Genomic DNA, 16,785 nt, shown 5'->3' with positions numbered 1-16,785 from the left:
TTGTTAAAAACATGTTGCATAAATTTTTTCCTACTGTCAGCTGACATGTTTGTTAAACTTTGTTCGTAATTTGTGGTTCTATTGTGAAATATCCACTTATAGACTCGACCAGTATCAAAAACATATCTGATCTGGTTTCAGCTAGATAAGAACAATTGTTACAAAAACGCTGAACCTCGACTGTAGACCGTTATTCCGATTTACTTATATTTTTTGGTAGGATTAAACGAATAATTGTCCTGTATTGCATCAAATCTAGGTTATTGTGTATGGAACCAAAAAAAGTATACCATAAGAGAGCTTCTGTGTTGTAAATTTGTTTGCATGTGGCATTTTATAGCGATTTGGCCTCAACGAGAAAAACAGCCTGCAAGTCCGGGATTGTACATACTACAGACGCCTGCAAGACGGTGAATAAACACACTTTACAACATGATATGAAATATTGTTAAAACATGTTTGAATAAATGTATCCTACTGTCAGCTGACGTGTTTGTTAAACTATGTTCATAATTGGCGGTTCAATTGTATAATATCCACAAATAGAATCAACCAGTATCAAAAACATCTCTGATCTGGTTTCAGCTAGATAACAACAATTGTTACAAAAAACGCTGAACCTCGATTATACACCGTTATTCCGAATTCCTTATGTTTTTGTTTAGGATTAAACTAATAATTGATCTGTATTGCATCAAATATGGGCTATTGTATATGGAACCAACGTAAAGTATACCGTAAGAGCGCTACTGTGTTTAAAATTTGGTTGTATATTTTTGTATGTGGCATTTTATAGCGATTTGGTCTCAACGAGAAAAACAGCCTGCAAGTCCGGGATTTTACATACTACAGACGCCTGTAAGACGGTGAATAAACACACTTTACATTATGTTATGAAATATTGTTAAAAACATGTTGCATAAACTTTTTTCCTACTGTCAGCTGACATGTTTGTTAAACTTTGTTCGTAATTTGTGGTTCTATTGTGAAATATCCACTTATAGACTCGACCAGTATCAAAAACATATCTGATCTGGTTTCAGCTAGATAAGAACAATTGTTACAAAAACGCTGAACCTCGACTGTAGACCGTTATTCCGATTTACTTATATTTTTTGGTAGGATTAAACGAATAATTGTCCTGTATTGCATCAAATCTAGGTTATTGTTTATGGAACCAAAAAAAGTATACCATAAGAGAGCTTCTGTGTTGTAAATTTGTTTGCATGTGGCATTTTATAGCGATTTGGCCTCAACGAGAAAAACAGCCTGCAAGTCCGGGATTTTACATACTACAGACGCCTGCGAGACGGTGAATAAACACTCATTACAATATGATATGAAATAATGTTAAAACATGTTTGAATAAGTGTATCCTACTGTCAGATGACGTGTTTGTAAAACTATGTTCATAATTGGTGGTTCAATTGTATAATATCCACAAATAGAATCAACCAGTATCAAAAACATCTCTGATCTGGTTTCAGCTAGATAACAACAATTGTTACAAAAACGCTGAACCTCGATTGTACACCGTTATTCCGAATTCCTTATATTTTTGTTTAGGATTAAACGAATAATTGTCCTGTATTGCATGAAATGTAGGCTATTGTTGATGGAACCAACATAAAGTATACCATAAAAGCGCCACTATGTTTGAAATTTGTTTGCATGTGGCATTTTATAGCGATTTGGCCTCAACGAGAAAAACAGCCTGCAAGTCCGGGATTGTACATACTACAGACGCCTGCAAGACGGTGAATAAACACACTTTACAACATGATATGAAATATTGTTAAAACATGTTTGAATAAATGTATCCTACTGTCAGCTGACGTGTTTGTTAAACTATGTTCATAATTGGCGGTTCAATTGTATAATATCCACAAATAGAATCAACCAGTATCAAAAACATCTCTGATCTGGTTTCAGCTAGATAACAACAATTGTTACAAAAAACGCTGAACCTCGATTATACACCGTTATTCCGAATTCCTTATGTTTTTGTTTAGGATTAAACTAATAATTGATCTGTATTGCATCAAATATGGGCTATTGTATATGGAACCAACGTAAAGTATACCGTAAGAGCGCTACTGTGTTTAAAATTTGTTTGTATATTTTTGTATGTGGCATTTTATAGCGATTTGGTCTCAACGAGAAAAACAGCCTGCAAGTCCGGGATTTTACATACTACAGACGCCTGTAAGACGGTGAATAAACACACTTTACATTATGTTATGAAATATTGTTAAAAACATGTTGCATAAACTTTTTTCCTACTGTCAGCTGACATGTTTGTTAAACTTTGTTCGTAATTTGTGGTTCTATTGTGAAATATCCACTTATAGACTCGACCAGTATCAAAAACATATCTGATCTGGTTTCAGCTAGATAAGAACAATTGTTACAAAAACGCTGAACCTCGACTGTAGACCGTTATTCCGATTTACTTATATTTTTTGGTAGGATTAAACGAATAATTGTCCTGTATTGCATCAAATCTAGGTTATTGTTTATGGAACCAAAAAAAGTATACCATAAGAGAGCTTCTGTGTTGTAAATTTGTTTGCATGTGGCATTTTATAGCGATTTGGCCTCAACGAGAAAAACAGCCTGCAAGTCCGGGATTTTACATACTACAGACGCCTGCGAGACGGTGAATAAACACTCATTACAATATGATATGAAATAATGTTAAAACATGTTTGAATAAGTGTATCCTACTGTCAGATGACGTGTTTGTAAAACTATGTTCATAATTGGTGGTTCAATTGTATAATATCCACAAATAGAATCAACCAGTATCAAAAACATCTCTGATCTGGTTTCAGCTAGATAACAACAATTGTTACAAAAACGCTGAACCTCGATTGTACACCGTTATTCCGAATTCCTTATATTTTTGTTTAGGATTAAACGAATAATTGTCCTGTATTGCATGAAATGTAGGCTATTGTTGATGGAACCAACATAAAATATACCATAAAAGCGCCACTATGTTTGAAATTTGTTTGCATGTGGCATTTTATAGCGATTTGGCCTCAACGAGATAAACAGCCTGCAAGTCCGAGATTGTACATACTACAGACGCCTGCAAGACGGTGAATAAACACACTTTACAACATGATATGAAACATTGAGAAAAACATGCTGTATTAATTTTATCCTACTGTCAGCTGACGTGTTTGTTAAACTATGTTCGTGGTTCAATTATATAATATCCACAAATAAACTGAACCAGTATCAAAAACATCTTAGAGACTCGGAAGCTTCAACAGTTTGAGTTATGATGACTCTCCGCTCACGCAGGTTCAAACTTTTTTATTTTTTTAGTTAAAATTATAAAAATGACTGATAAAAATTAGTGCCTTGTTTGCGGTTTGGAAGTTAATAGGCTTTTGAAAACAAGTCAACGGTCACATCATCAAATGGATAAAATTTGAGGTTGTATTTAACATACAACATACGTCCGTTGAATATTAATGTGTTCACATAATTGACATGATTTGTAAGTGACATAAAAAGGCACATGAATTTGACTGTACTTAGATTGGAAAATATTGTAAGGATGTGCTTGGCCATTGGATAACAGTATTAGTTGAAGGTAAGACACTTAATGAAATGCTTCTAATAAGTGTTTTTGCTTTTGTGCATGTTTTGCCCTTTAATGCATGTAATCTGTAAACAGAACACATAAAAAGTTATGTTTTGGTTTCAGCTAGATAACAACAATTGTTACAAAAACGCCGAACCTCGATTGTACACCGTTATTCCGAATTCCTTATATTTTTGTGTAGGATTAAACTAATAATTGTCATGTATTGCATCAAATCTGAGCTATTGTATATGGAACCAACGTAAAGTATACCGTAAGAGCGCTACTGTGTTTGAAATTTGTTTGTATATTTTTGTATGTGGCATTTTATAGCGATTTGGTCTCAACGAGAAAAACAGCCTGCAAGTCCGGGATTTTACATACTACAGACGCCTGTAAGACGGTGAATAAACACACTTTACATTATGTTATGAAATATTGTTAAAAACATGTTGCATAAATTTTTTCCTACTGTCAGCTGACATGTTTGTTAAACTTTGTTCGTAATTTGTGGTTCTATTGTGAAATATCCACTTATAGACTCGACCAGTATCAAAAACATATCTGATCTGGTTTCAGCTAGATAAGAACAATTGTTACAAAAACGCTGAACCTCGACTGTAGACCGTTATTCCGATTTACTTATATTTTTTGGTAGGATTAAACGAATAATTGTCCTGTATTGCATCAAATCTAGGTTATTGTTTATGGAACCAAAAAAAGTATACCATAAGAGAGCTTCTGTGTTGTAAATTTGTTTGCATGTGGCATTTTATAGCGATTTGGCCTCAACGAGAAAAACAGCCTGCAAGTCCGGGATTGTACATACTACAGACGCCTGCAAGACGGTGAATAAACACACTTTACAACATGATATGAAATATTGTTAAAACATGTTTGAATAAATGTATCCTACTGTCAGCTGACGTGTTTGTTAAACTATGTTCATAATTGGCGGTTCAATTGTATAATATCCACAAATAGAATCAACCAGTATCAAAAACATCTCTGATCTGGTTTCAGCTAGATAACAACAATTGTTACAAAAAACGCTGAACCTCGATTATACACCGTTATTCCGAATTCCTTATGTTTTTGTTTAGGATTAAACTAATAATTGATCTGTATTGCATCAAATCTGGGCTATTGTATATGGAACCAACGTAAAGTATACCGTAAGAGCGCTACTGTGTTTAAAATTTGTTTGTATATTTTTGTATGTGGCATTTTATAGCGATTTGGTCTCAACGAGAAAAACAGCCTGCAAGTCCGGGATTTTACATACTACAGACGCCTGTAAGACGGTGAATAAACACACTTTACATTATGTTATGAAATATTGTTAAAAACATGTTGCATAAACTTTTTTCCTACTGTCAGCTGACATGTTTGTTAAACTTTGTTCGTAATTTGTGGTTCTATTGTGAAATATCCACTTATAGACTCGACCAGTATCAAAAACATATCTGATCTGGTTTCAGCTAGATAAGAACAATTGTTACAAAAACGCTGAACCTCGACTGTAGACCGTTATTCCGATTTACTTATATTTTTTGGTAGGATTAAACGAATAATTGTCCTGTATTGCATCAAATCTAGGTTATTGTTTATGGAACCAAAAAAAGTATACCATAAGAGAGCTTCTGTGTTGTAAATTTGTTTGCATGTGGCATTTTATAGCGATTTGGCCTCAACGAGAAAAACAGCCTGCAAGTCCGGGATTTTACATACTACAGACGCCTGCGAGACGGTGAATAAACACTCATTACAATATGATATGAAATAATGTTAAAACATGTTTGAATAAGTGTATCCTACTGTCAGATGACGTGTTTGTAAAACTATGTTCATAATTGGTGGTTCAATTGTATAATATCCACAAATAGAATCAACCAGTATCAAAAACATCTCTGATCTGGTTTCAGCTAGATAACAACAATTGTTACAAAAACGCTGAACCTCGATTGTACACCGTTATTCCGAATTCCTTATATTTTTGTTTAGGATTAAACGAATAATTGTCCTGTATTGCATGAAATGTAGGCTATTGTTGATGGAACCAACATAAAGTATACCATAAAAGCGCCACTATGTTTGAAATTTGTTTGCATGTGGCATTTTATAGCGATTTGGCCTCAACGAGATAAACAGCCTGCAAGTCCGAGATTGTACATACTACAGACGCCTGCAAGACGGTGAATAAACACACTTTACAACATGATATGAAACATTGAGAAAAACATGCTGTATTAATTTTATCCTACTGTCAGCTGACGTGTTTGTTAAACTATGTTCGTGGTTCAATTATATAATATCCACAAATAAACTGAACCAGTATCAAAAACATCTTAGAGACTCGGAAGCTTCAACAGTTTGAGTTATGATGACTCTCCGCTCACGCAGGTTCAAACTTTTTTATTTTTTTAGTTAAAATTATAAAAATGATTGATAAAAATTAGTGCCTTGTTTGCGGTTTGGAAGTTAATAGGCTTTTGAAAACAAGTCAACGGTCACATCATCAAATGGATAAAATTTGAGGTTGTATTTAACATACAACATACGTCCGTTGAATATTAATGTGTTCACATAATTGACATGATTTGTAAGTGACATAAAAAGGCACATGAATTTGACTGTACTTAGATTGGAAAATATTGTAAGGATGTGCTTGGCCATTGGATAACAGTATTAGTTGAAGGTAAGACACTTAATGAAATGCTTCTAATAAGTGTTTTGCTTTTGTGCATGTTTTGCCCTTTAATGCATGTAATCTGTAAACAGAACACATAAAAAGTTTTGATCTGGTTTCAGCTAGGTAACAACAATTGTTACAAAAACGCCGAACCTCGATTGTACACCGTTATTCCGAATTCCTTATATTTTTGTGTAGGATTAAACTAATAATTGTCATGTATTGCATCAAATCTGAGCTATTGTATATGGAACCAACGTAAAGTATACCGTAAGAGCGCTACTGTGTTTGAAATTTGTTTGTATATTTTTGTATGTGGCATTTTATAGCGATTTGGTCTCAACGAGAAAAACAGCCTGCAAGTCCGGGATTTTACATACTACAGACGCCTGTAAGACGGTGAATAAACACACTTTACATTATGTTATGAAATATTGTTAAAAACATGTTGCATAAATTTTTTCCTACTGTCAGCTGACATGTTTGTTAAACTTTGTTCGTAATTTGTGGTTCTATTGTGAAATATCCACTTATAGACTCGACCAGTATCAAAAACATATCTGATCTGGTTTCAGCTAGATAAGAACAATTGTTACAAAAACGCTGAACCTCGACTGTAGACCGTTATTCCGATTTACTTATATTTTTTGGTAGGATTAAACGAATAATTGTCCTGTATTGCATCAAATCTAGGTTATTGTTTATGGAACCAAAAAAAGTATACCATAAGAGAGCTTCTGTGTTGTAAATTTGTTTGCATGTGGCATTTTATAGCGATTTGGCCTCAACGAGAAAAACAGCCTGCAAGTCCGGGATTGTACATACTACAGACGCCTGCAAGACGGTGAATAAACACACTTTACAACATGATATGAAATATTGTTAAAACATGTTTGAATAAATGTATCCTACTGTCAGCTGACGTGTTTGTTAAACTATGTTCATAATTGGCGGTTCAATTGTATAATATCCACAAATAGAATCAACCAGTATCAAAAACATCTCTGATCTGGTTTCAGCTAGATAACAACAATTGTTACAAAAAACGCTGAACCTCGATTATACACCGTTATTCCGAATTCCTTATGTTTTTGTTTAGGATTAAACTAATAATTGATCTGTATTGCATCAAATATGGGCTATTGTATATGGAACCAACGTAAAGTATACCGTAAGAGCGCTACTGTGTTTAAAATTTGTTTGTATATTTTTGTATGTGGCATTTTATAGCGATTTGGTCTCAACGAGAAAAACAGCCTGCAAGTCCGGGATTTTACATACTACAGACGCCTGTAAGACGGTGAATAAACACACTTTACATTATGTTATGAAATATTGTTAAAAACATGTTGCATAAACTTTTTTCCTACTGTCAGCTGACATGTTTGTTAAACTTTGTTCGTAATTTGTGGTTCTATTGTGAAATATCCACTTATAGACTCGACCAGTATCAAAAACATATCTGATCTGGTTTCAGCTAGATAAGAACAATTGTTACAAAAACGCTGAACCTCGACTGTAGACCGTTATTCCGATTTACTTATATTTTTTGGTAGGATTAAACGAATAATTGTCCTGTATTGCATCAAATCTAGGTTATTGTTTATGGAACCAAAAAAAGTATACCATAAGAGAGCTTCTGTGTTGTAAATTTGTTTGCATGTGGCATTTTATAGCGATTTGGCCTCAACGAGAAAAACAGCCTGCAAGTCCGGGATTTTACATACTACAGACGCCTGCGAGACGGTGAATAAACACTCATTACAATATGATATGAAATAATGTTAAAACATGTTTGAATAAGTGTATCCTACTGTCAGATGACGTGTTTGTAAAACTATGTTCATAATTGGTGGTTCAATTGTATAATATCCACAAATAGAATCAACCAGTATCAAAAACATCTCTGATCTGGTTTCAGCTAGATAACAACAATTGTTACAAAAACGCTGAACCTCGATTGTACACCGTTATTCCGAATTCCTTATATTTTTGTTTAGGATTAAACGAATAATTGTCCTGTATTGCATGAAATGTAGGCTATTGTTGATGGAACCAACATAAAGTATACCATAAAAGCGCCACTATGTTTGAAATTTGTTTGCATGTGGCATTTTATAGCGATTTGGCCTCAACGAGATAAACAGCCTGCAAGTCCGAGATTGTACATACTACAGACGCCTGCAAGACGGTGAATAAACACACTTTACAACATGATATGAAACATTGAGAAAAACATGCTGTATTAATTTTATCCTACTGTCAGCTGACGTGTTTGTTAAACTATGTTCGTGGTTCAATTATATAATATCCACAAATAAACTGAACCAGTATCAAAAACATCTTAGAGACTCGGAAGCTTCAACAGTTTGAGTTATGATGACTCTCCGCTCACGCAGGTTCAAACTTTTTTATTTTTTTAGTTAAAATTATAAAAATGATTGATAAAAATTAGTGCCTTGTTTGCGGTTTGGAAGTTAATAGGCTTTTGAAAACAAGTCAACGGTCACATCATCAAATGGATAAAATTTGAGGTTGTATTTAACATACAACATACGTCCGTTGAATATTAATGTGTTCACATAATTGACATGATTTGTAAGTGACATAAAAAGGCACATGAATTTGACTGTACTTAGATTGGAAAATATTGTAAGGATGTGCTTGGCCATTGGATAACAGTATTAGTTGAAGGTAAGACACTTAATGAAATGCTTCTAATAAGTGTTTTTGCTTTTGTGCATGTTTTGCCCTTTAATGCATGTAATCTGTAAACAGAACACATAAAAAGTTTTGATCTGGTTTCAGCTAGGTAACAACAATTGTTACAAAAACGCCGAACCTCGATTGTTCACCGTTATTCCGAATTCCTTATATTTTGTGTAGGATTAAACTAATAATTGTCATGTATTGCATCAAATCTGAGCTATTGTATATGGAACCAACGTAAAGTATACCGTAAGAGCGCTACTGTGTTTAAAATTTGTTTGTATATTTTTGTATGTGGCATTTTATAGCGATTTGGTCTCAACGAGAAAAACAGCCTGCAAGTCCGGGATTTTACATACTACAGACGCCTGTAAGACGGTGAATAAACACACTTTACATTATGTTATGAAATATTGTTAAAAACATGTTGCATAAATTTTTTCCTACTGTCAGCTGACATGTTTGTTAAACTTTGTTCGTAATTTGTGGTTCTATTGTGAAATATCCACTTATAGACTCGACCAGTATCAAAAACATATCTGATCTGGTTTCAGCTAGATAAGAACAATTGTTACAAAAACGCTGAACCTCGACTGTAGACCGTTATTCCGATTTACTTATATTTTTTGGTAGGATTAAACGAATAATTGTCCTGTATTGCATCAAATCTAGGTTATTGTTTATGGAACCAAAAAAAGTATACCATAAGAGAGCTTCTGTGTTGTAAATTTGTTTGCATGTGGCATTTTATAGCGATTTGGCCTCAACGAGAAAAACAGCCTGCAAGTCCGGGATTTTACATACTACAGACGCCTGCGAGACGGTGAATAAACACTCATTACAATATGATATGAAATAATGTTAAAACATGTTTGAATAAGTGTATCCTACTGTCAGATGACGTGTTTGTAAAACTATGTTCATAATTGGTGGTTCAATTGTATAATATCCACAAATAGAATCAACCAGTATCAAAAACATCTCTGATCTGGTTTCAGCTAGATAACAACAATTGTTACAAAAACGCTGAACCTCGATTGTACACCGTTATTCCGAATTCCTTATATTTTTGTTTAGGATTAAACGAATAATTGTCCTGTATTGCATGAAATGTAGGCTATTGTTGATGGAACCAACATAAAGTATACCATAAAAGCGCCACTATGTTTGAAATTTGTTTGCATGTGGCATTTTATAGCGATTTGGCCTCAACGAGATAAACAGCCTGCAAGTCCGAGATTGTACATACTACAGACGCCTGCAAGACGGTGAATAAACACACTTTACAACATGATATGAAACATTGAGAAAAACATGCTGTATTAATTTTATCCTACTGTCAGCTGACGTGTTTGTTAAACTATGTTCGTGGTTCAATTATATAATATCCACAAATAAACTGAACCAGTATCAAAAACATCTTAGAGACTCGGAAGCTTCAACAGTTTGAGTTATGATGACTCTCCGCTCACGCAGGTTCAAACTTTTTTATTTTTTTAGTTAAAATTATAAAAATGATTGATAAAAATTAGTGCCTTGTTTGCGGTTTGGAAGTTAATAGGCTTTTGAAAACAAGTCAACGGTCACATCATCAAATGGATAAAATTTGAGGTTGTATTTAACATACAACATACGTCCGTTGAATATTAATGTGTTCACATAATTGACATGATTTGTAAGTGACATAAAAAGGCACATGAATTTGACTGTACTTAGATTGGAAAATATTGTAAGGATGTGCTTGGCCATTGGATAACAGTATTAGTTGAAGGTAAGACACTTAATGAAATGCTTCTAATAAGTGTTTTTGCTTTTGTGCATGTTTTGCCCTTTAATGCATGTAATCTGTAAACAGAACACATAAAAAGTTTTGATCTGGTTTCAGCTAGGTAACAACAATTGTTACAAAAACGCCGAACCTCGATTGTTCACCGTTATTCCGAATTCCTTATATTTTGTGTAGGATTAAACTAATAATTGTCATGTATTGCATCAAATCTGAGCTATTGTATATGGAACCAACGTAAAGTATACCGTAAGAGCGCTACTGTGTTTAAAATTTGTTTGTATATTTTTGTATGTGGCATTTTATAGCGATTTGGTCTCAACGAGAAAAACAGCCTGCAAGTCCGGGATTTTACATACTACAGACGCCTGTAAGACGGTGAATAAACACACTTTACATTATGTTATGAAATATTGTTAAAAACATGTTGCATAAATTTTTTCCTACTGTCAGCTGACATGTTTGTTAAACTTTGTTCGTAATTTGTGGTTCTATTGTGAAATATCCACTTATAGACTCGACCAGTATCAAAAACATATCTGATCTGGTTTCAGCTAGATAAGAACAATTGTTACAAAAACGCTGAACCTCGACTGTAGACCGTTATTCCGATTTACTTATATTTTTTGGTAGGATTAAACGAATAATTGTCCTGTATTGCATCAAATCTAGGTTATTGTTTATGGAACCAAAAAAAGTATACCATAAGAGAGCTTCTGTGTTGTAAATTTGTTTGCATGTGGCATTTTATAGCGATTTGGCCTCAACGAGAAAAACAGCCTGCAAGTCCGGGATTTTACATACTACAGACGCCTGCGAGACGGTGAATAAACACTCATTACAATATGATATGAAATAATGTTAAAACATGTTTGAATAAGTGTATCCTACTGTCAGATGACGTGTTTGTAAAACTATGTTCATAATTGGTGGTTCAATTGTATAATATCCACAAATAGAATCAACCAGTATCAAAAACATCTCTGATCTGGTTTCAGCTAGATAACAACAATTGTTACAAAAACGCTGAACCTCGACTGTAGACCGTTATTCCGAATTCCTTATATTTTTGTTTAGGATTAAACGAATAATTGTCCTGTATTGCATGAAATGTAGGCTATTGTTGATGGAACCAACATAAAGTATACCATAAAAGCGCCACTATGTTTGAAATTTGTTTGCATGTGGCATTTTATAGCGATTTGGCCTCAACGAGATAAACAGCCTGCAAGTCCGAGATTGTACATACTACAGACGCCTGCAAGACGGTGAATAAACACTCTTTGCAACATGATATGAAATATTGAGAAAAACATGCTGTATTAATTTTATCCTACTGTCAGCTGACGTGTTTGTTAAACTATGTTCGTGGTTCAATTATATAATATCCACAAATAAACTGAACCAGTATCAAAAACATCTTAGAGACTCGGAAGCTTCAACAGTTTGAGTTATGATGACTCTCCGCTCACGCAGGTTCAAACTTTTTAATTTTTTTAGTTAAAATTATAAAAATGACTGATAAAAATTAGTGCCTTGTTTGCGGTTTGGAAGTTAATAGGCTTTTGAAAACAAGTCAACGGTCACATCATCAAATGGATAAAATTTGAGGTTGTTTTTAACATACAACATACGTCCGTTGAATATTAATGTGTTCACATAATTGACATGATTTGTAAGTGACATAAAAAGGCACATGAATTTGACTGTACTTAGATTGGAAAATATTGTAAGGATGTGCTTGGCCATTGGATAACAGTATTAGTTGAAGGTAAGACACTTAATGAAATGCTTCTAATAAGTGTTTTTGCTTTTGTGCATGTTTTGCCCTTTAATGCATGTAATCTGTAAACAGAACACATAAAAAGTTTTGATCTGGTTTCAGCTAGGTAACAACAATTGTTACAAAAACGCCGAACCTCGATTGTACACCGTTATTCCGAATTCCTTATATTTTGTGTAGGATTAAATTAATAATTGTCCTGTATTGCATTAAATCTGAGCTATCGTTTATTGAACCAACATAAAGTATACCGTAAGAGCGCTACTGTGTTTGAAATTTGTTTGTATGTGGCATTTTATAGCGATTTGGCCTCAACGAGAAAAACAGCCTGCAAGTCCGGGATTTTACATACTAAAGACGCCTGCAAGACGGTGAATAAACACACTTTACATTATGTTATGAAATATTGTTAAAAACATGTTGCATAAATTTTTTCCTACTGTCAGCTGACGTGTTTGTTAAACTTTGTCCGTAATTTGTGGTTCTATTGTGTAATATCCACAAATAGAATCAACCAGTATCAAAAACATCTCTGATCTGGTTTCAGCTAGATAACAACAATTGTTTCAAAAACGCTGAACCTCGACTGTAGACCGTTATTCCGAATTCCTTATATTTTTGTTTAGGATTAAACGAATAATTGTCCTGTATTGCATGAAATGTATGCTATTGTTGATGGAACCAACATAAAGTATACCATAAAAGCGCCACTATGTTTGAAATTTGTTTGCATGTGGCATTTTATAGCGATTTGGCCTCAACGAGATAAACAGCCTGCAAGTCCGAGATTGTACATACTACAGACGCCTGCAAGACGGTGAATAAACACTCTTTACAACATGATATGAAACATTGAGAAAAACATGCTGTATTAATTTTATCCTACTGTCAGCTGACGTGTTTGTTAAACTATGTTCGTGGTTCAATTATATAATATCCACAAATAAACTGAACCAGTATCAAAAACATCTTAGAGACTCGGAAGCTTCAACAGTTTGAGTTATGATGACTCTCCGCTCACGCAGGTTCAAACTTTTTTTTATTTTTTTAGTTAAAATTATAAAAATGATTGATAAAAATTAGTGCCTTGTTTGCGGTTTGGAAGTTAATAGGCTTTTGAAAACAAGTCAACGGTCACATCATCAAATGGATAAAATTTGAGGTTGTATTTAACATACAACATACGTCCGTTGAATATTAATGTGTTCACATAATTGACATGATTTGTAAGTGACATAAAAAGGCACATGAATTTGACTGTACTTAGATTGGAAAATATTGTAAGGATGTGCTTGGCCATTGGATAACAGTATTAGTTGAAGGTAAGACACTTAATGAAATGCTTCTAATAAGTGTTTTGCTTTTGTGCATGTTTTGCCCTTTAATGCATGTAATCTGTAAACAGAACACATAAAAAGTTTTGTTCTGGTTTCAGCTAGATAACAACAATTGTTACAAAAACGCCGAACCTCGATTGTACACCGTTATTCCGAATTCCTTATATTTTTGTGTAGGATTAAACTAATAATTGTCATGTATTGCATCAAATCTGAGCTATTGTATATGGAACCAACGTAAAGTATACCGTAAGAGCGCTACTGTGTTAAAAATTTGTTTGTACATTTTTGTATGTGGCATTTTATAGCGATTTGGCCTCAACGAGAAAAACAGCCTGCAAGTCCGGGATTTTACATACTACAGACGCCTGTAAGACGGTGAATAAACACACTTTACATTATGTTATGAAATATTGTTAAAAACATGTTGCATAAATTTTTTCCTACTGTCAGCTGACATGTTTGTTACACTTTGTTCGTAATTTGTGGTTCTATTGTGAAATATCCACTTATAGACTCGACCAGTATCAAAAACATATCTGATCTGGTTTCAGCTAGATAAGAACAATTGTTACAAAAACGCTGAACCTCGACTGTAGACCGTTATTCCGATTTACTTATATTTTTTGGTAGGATTAAACGAATAATTGTCCTGTACTTCACGCACAGGTGACCTGTGACAATAGACGATACAGGTAGACTAGAGAGGCCCAAGCTGAGGGTGCATACACAGCTGTCCTGTATGAATGGGTGATTTGACACCTAATTACTGGTACAATAATTTGATAAATAACAACTGAATTATCTCCTTGAAATTAGTAGGCTAACTGTACAAGCTAGCCTATCATTGAGACATCGTAAGGTTATCTATAAATAGAATTAACACAGAAGAATATATTTCCTGAAGATAATTTGAAATTTTTAACACTGAGGCACCTAAAACCATGTTTTGACTAATGAAACATTTGAATAAAAATGTAGATGTGAAGTTTTCTTATTCTTTTTTAAGCTTTTAAACAATCGTCTGATTAACCAGAATTTTCTCTGTTTCCCAAAAAACGTAGGTCTTCCCTTGAAGGATGCAGAAACTTAATTCACTATAAAGATTGTTATGCAGATTTTAATGCAAATTGATTTTAAAAAAGCTTAAAACAACAATTTAAATATCAAAATTTATGTTGTAAAAAGGGTTTAATAATTTTGCCATCAGTTGTCTACATATTCTCTTGACTGAGAAGTGGACAGGCATAGCCTACATCAATGCTATTCCTGTCCACTTCTCAAAAGATAATATTGTCTACATTATACATGTCCTATGATTCATTACTGGATACACAGATGTGTTTAAGTTCACATATTACATAAAGCCTAAATGAAATAAAGAATTTTTAATGCATTTTTAAGTTACTTTAAAACTAGTCAGACCAATGCCATGACTGTTCTAAGGGATAAAAACAAATGTAAATCAATTTAAGAATGAAAAAAAAAGACTGATTCAGAAAATACAATATTGAATAAGACTTATGTGAATGCAAAAGCAAATCATTTATTGTTCAATTATCTTGTTTCATTACAGATCTCGAGGTCACACTCGATTAGTTTTATGATCCAAAATTTTCCTAATAATACGCTTGTTTGAGGGATTAATGATTTATAATATTACCACAGAGAAAGGTGCCCCTTTCAAGGTTTTATCCTTATTTTCCGCGGAGAGAAGTGCCGTTTTTACCATTATTTAACATGCCCTTTTCAAATCCTAGATTTAACACTATAAAGTGTGTTTATTCATCGTCAAGCAGGCGTCTGTAGTATGTACAATCCCGGACTTGCAGGCTGCTTTTCTCATTGAGAACAAATCGCTGTAAAATGCCACATGCAAACAAATTTCCAACACGGTAGCGCTTCTATGGTATACTGTATATTGGTTCAATAAACAATAGCCCACATTTAATGCAATACACGACATTTATTAGCTAAATCCTACACAAAAATATAAGGAATTCGGAATAACGGTGTACAATCGAGGTTCAGCGTTTTTATAACAATTGTTGTGATCTAGCTGCAACCAGATCAAAACTTTTTATGTGTTCCGTTTACAGAGTCCATGCATTAAAGGGCAAAACATGCTCAAAAGCAAAAACACTTATCAGTAGCATTTTAATAAGTTTCTTACCCTCAACTAATATTGTTATCCAATGCTTAAGCGCTTCCTTGCACTATTTTCCGATCTTAGTAAAGTCAAGTTCATGTGCCCTTTTTAAGTCACTTACAAATCATGTTACTTATTTGAACACATTTATATTCAACGGACGTATGTTGTATGTTCAATACAACCTCAAATTTTAAATATTTCATGTTGTGACAGTTGACTTGTTCTCAAAAGCCTTTTAACTTCCCAACTGTAAAGGAGGCACTAATTTTTATCAATCATCTTTATAATTCCAACTAAAAAAATAAAAAAGTTTGAATCTGCGTGAGCGGAGAGTCATCATAACTCAAACTGTTGAAGCTTTCGAGTCTCTAAGATGTTTTTGATAGTGGTCGAGTCTATAAGTGGATATTATACAATTGAACCACGAACATAGTTTAACAAACACGTCAGCTGAGAGTAGGATAAAATTAATGCAACATGTTTTTAACAATATTCCATATCATGTTGTAAAGTGTGTTTATTCACCGTCTTGCAGGCGTCTGTAGTATGTACAATCCCGGACTTGCAGGCTGTTTTTCTCGTTGAGGCCAAATTGCTATAAAATGCCACATGCAAACAAATTTCCAACACAGTAGCTCTCTTATGGTATTCTGTATATTGGTTCCATAAACAATACCCCACATTTAATGCAATACAGGACAATTATTAGTTTAATCCTACACAAAAAT

The sequence above is a fragment of the Magallana gigas genome, chromosome 2 (assembly GCF_963853765.1).
Source record: "Magallana gigas chromosome 2, xbMagGiga1.1, whole genome shotgun sequence".
Taxonomy (NCBI): Eukaryota; Metazoa; Mollusca; class Bivalvia; order Ostreida; family Ostreidae; genus Magallana; species Magallana gigas.
Note: the sequence above shows the minus strand (reverse complement) of the source record.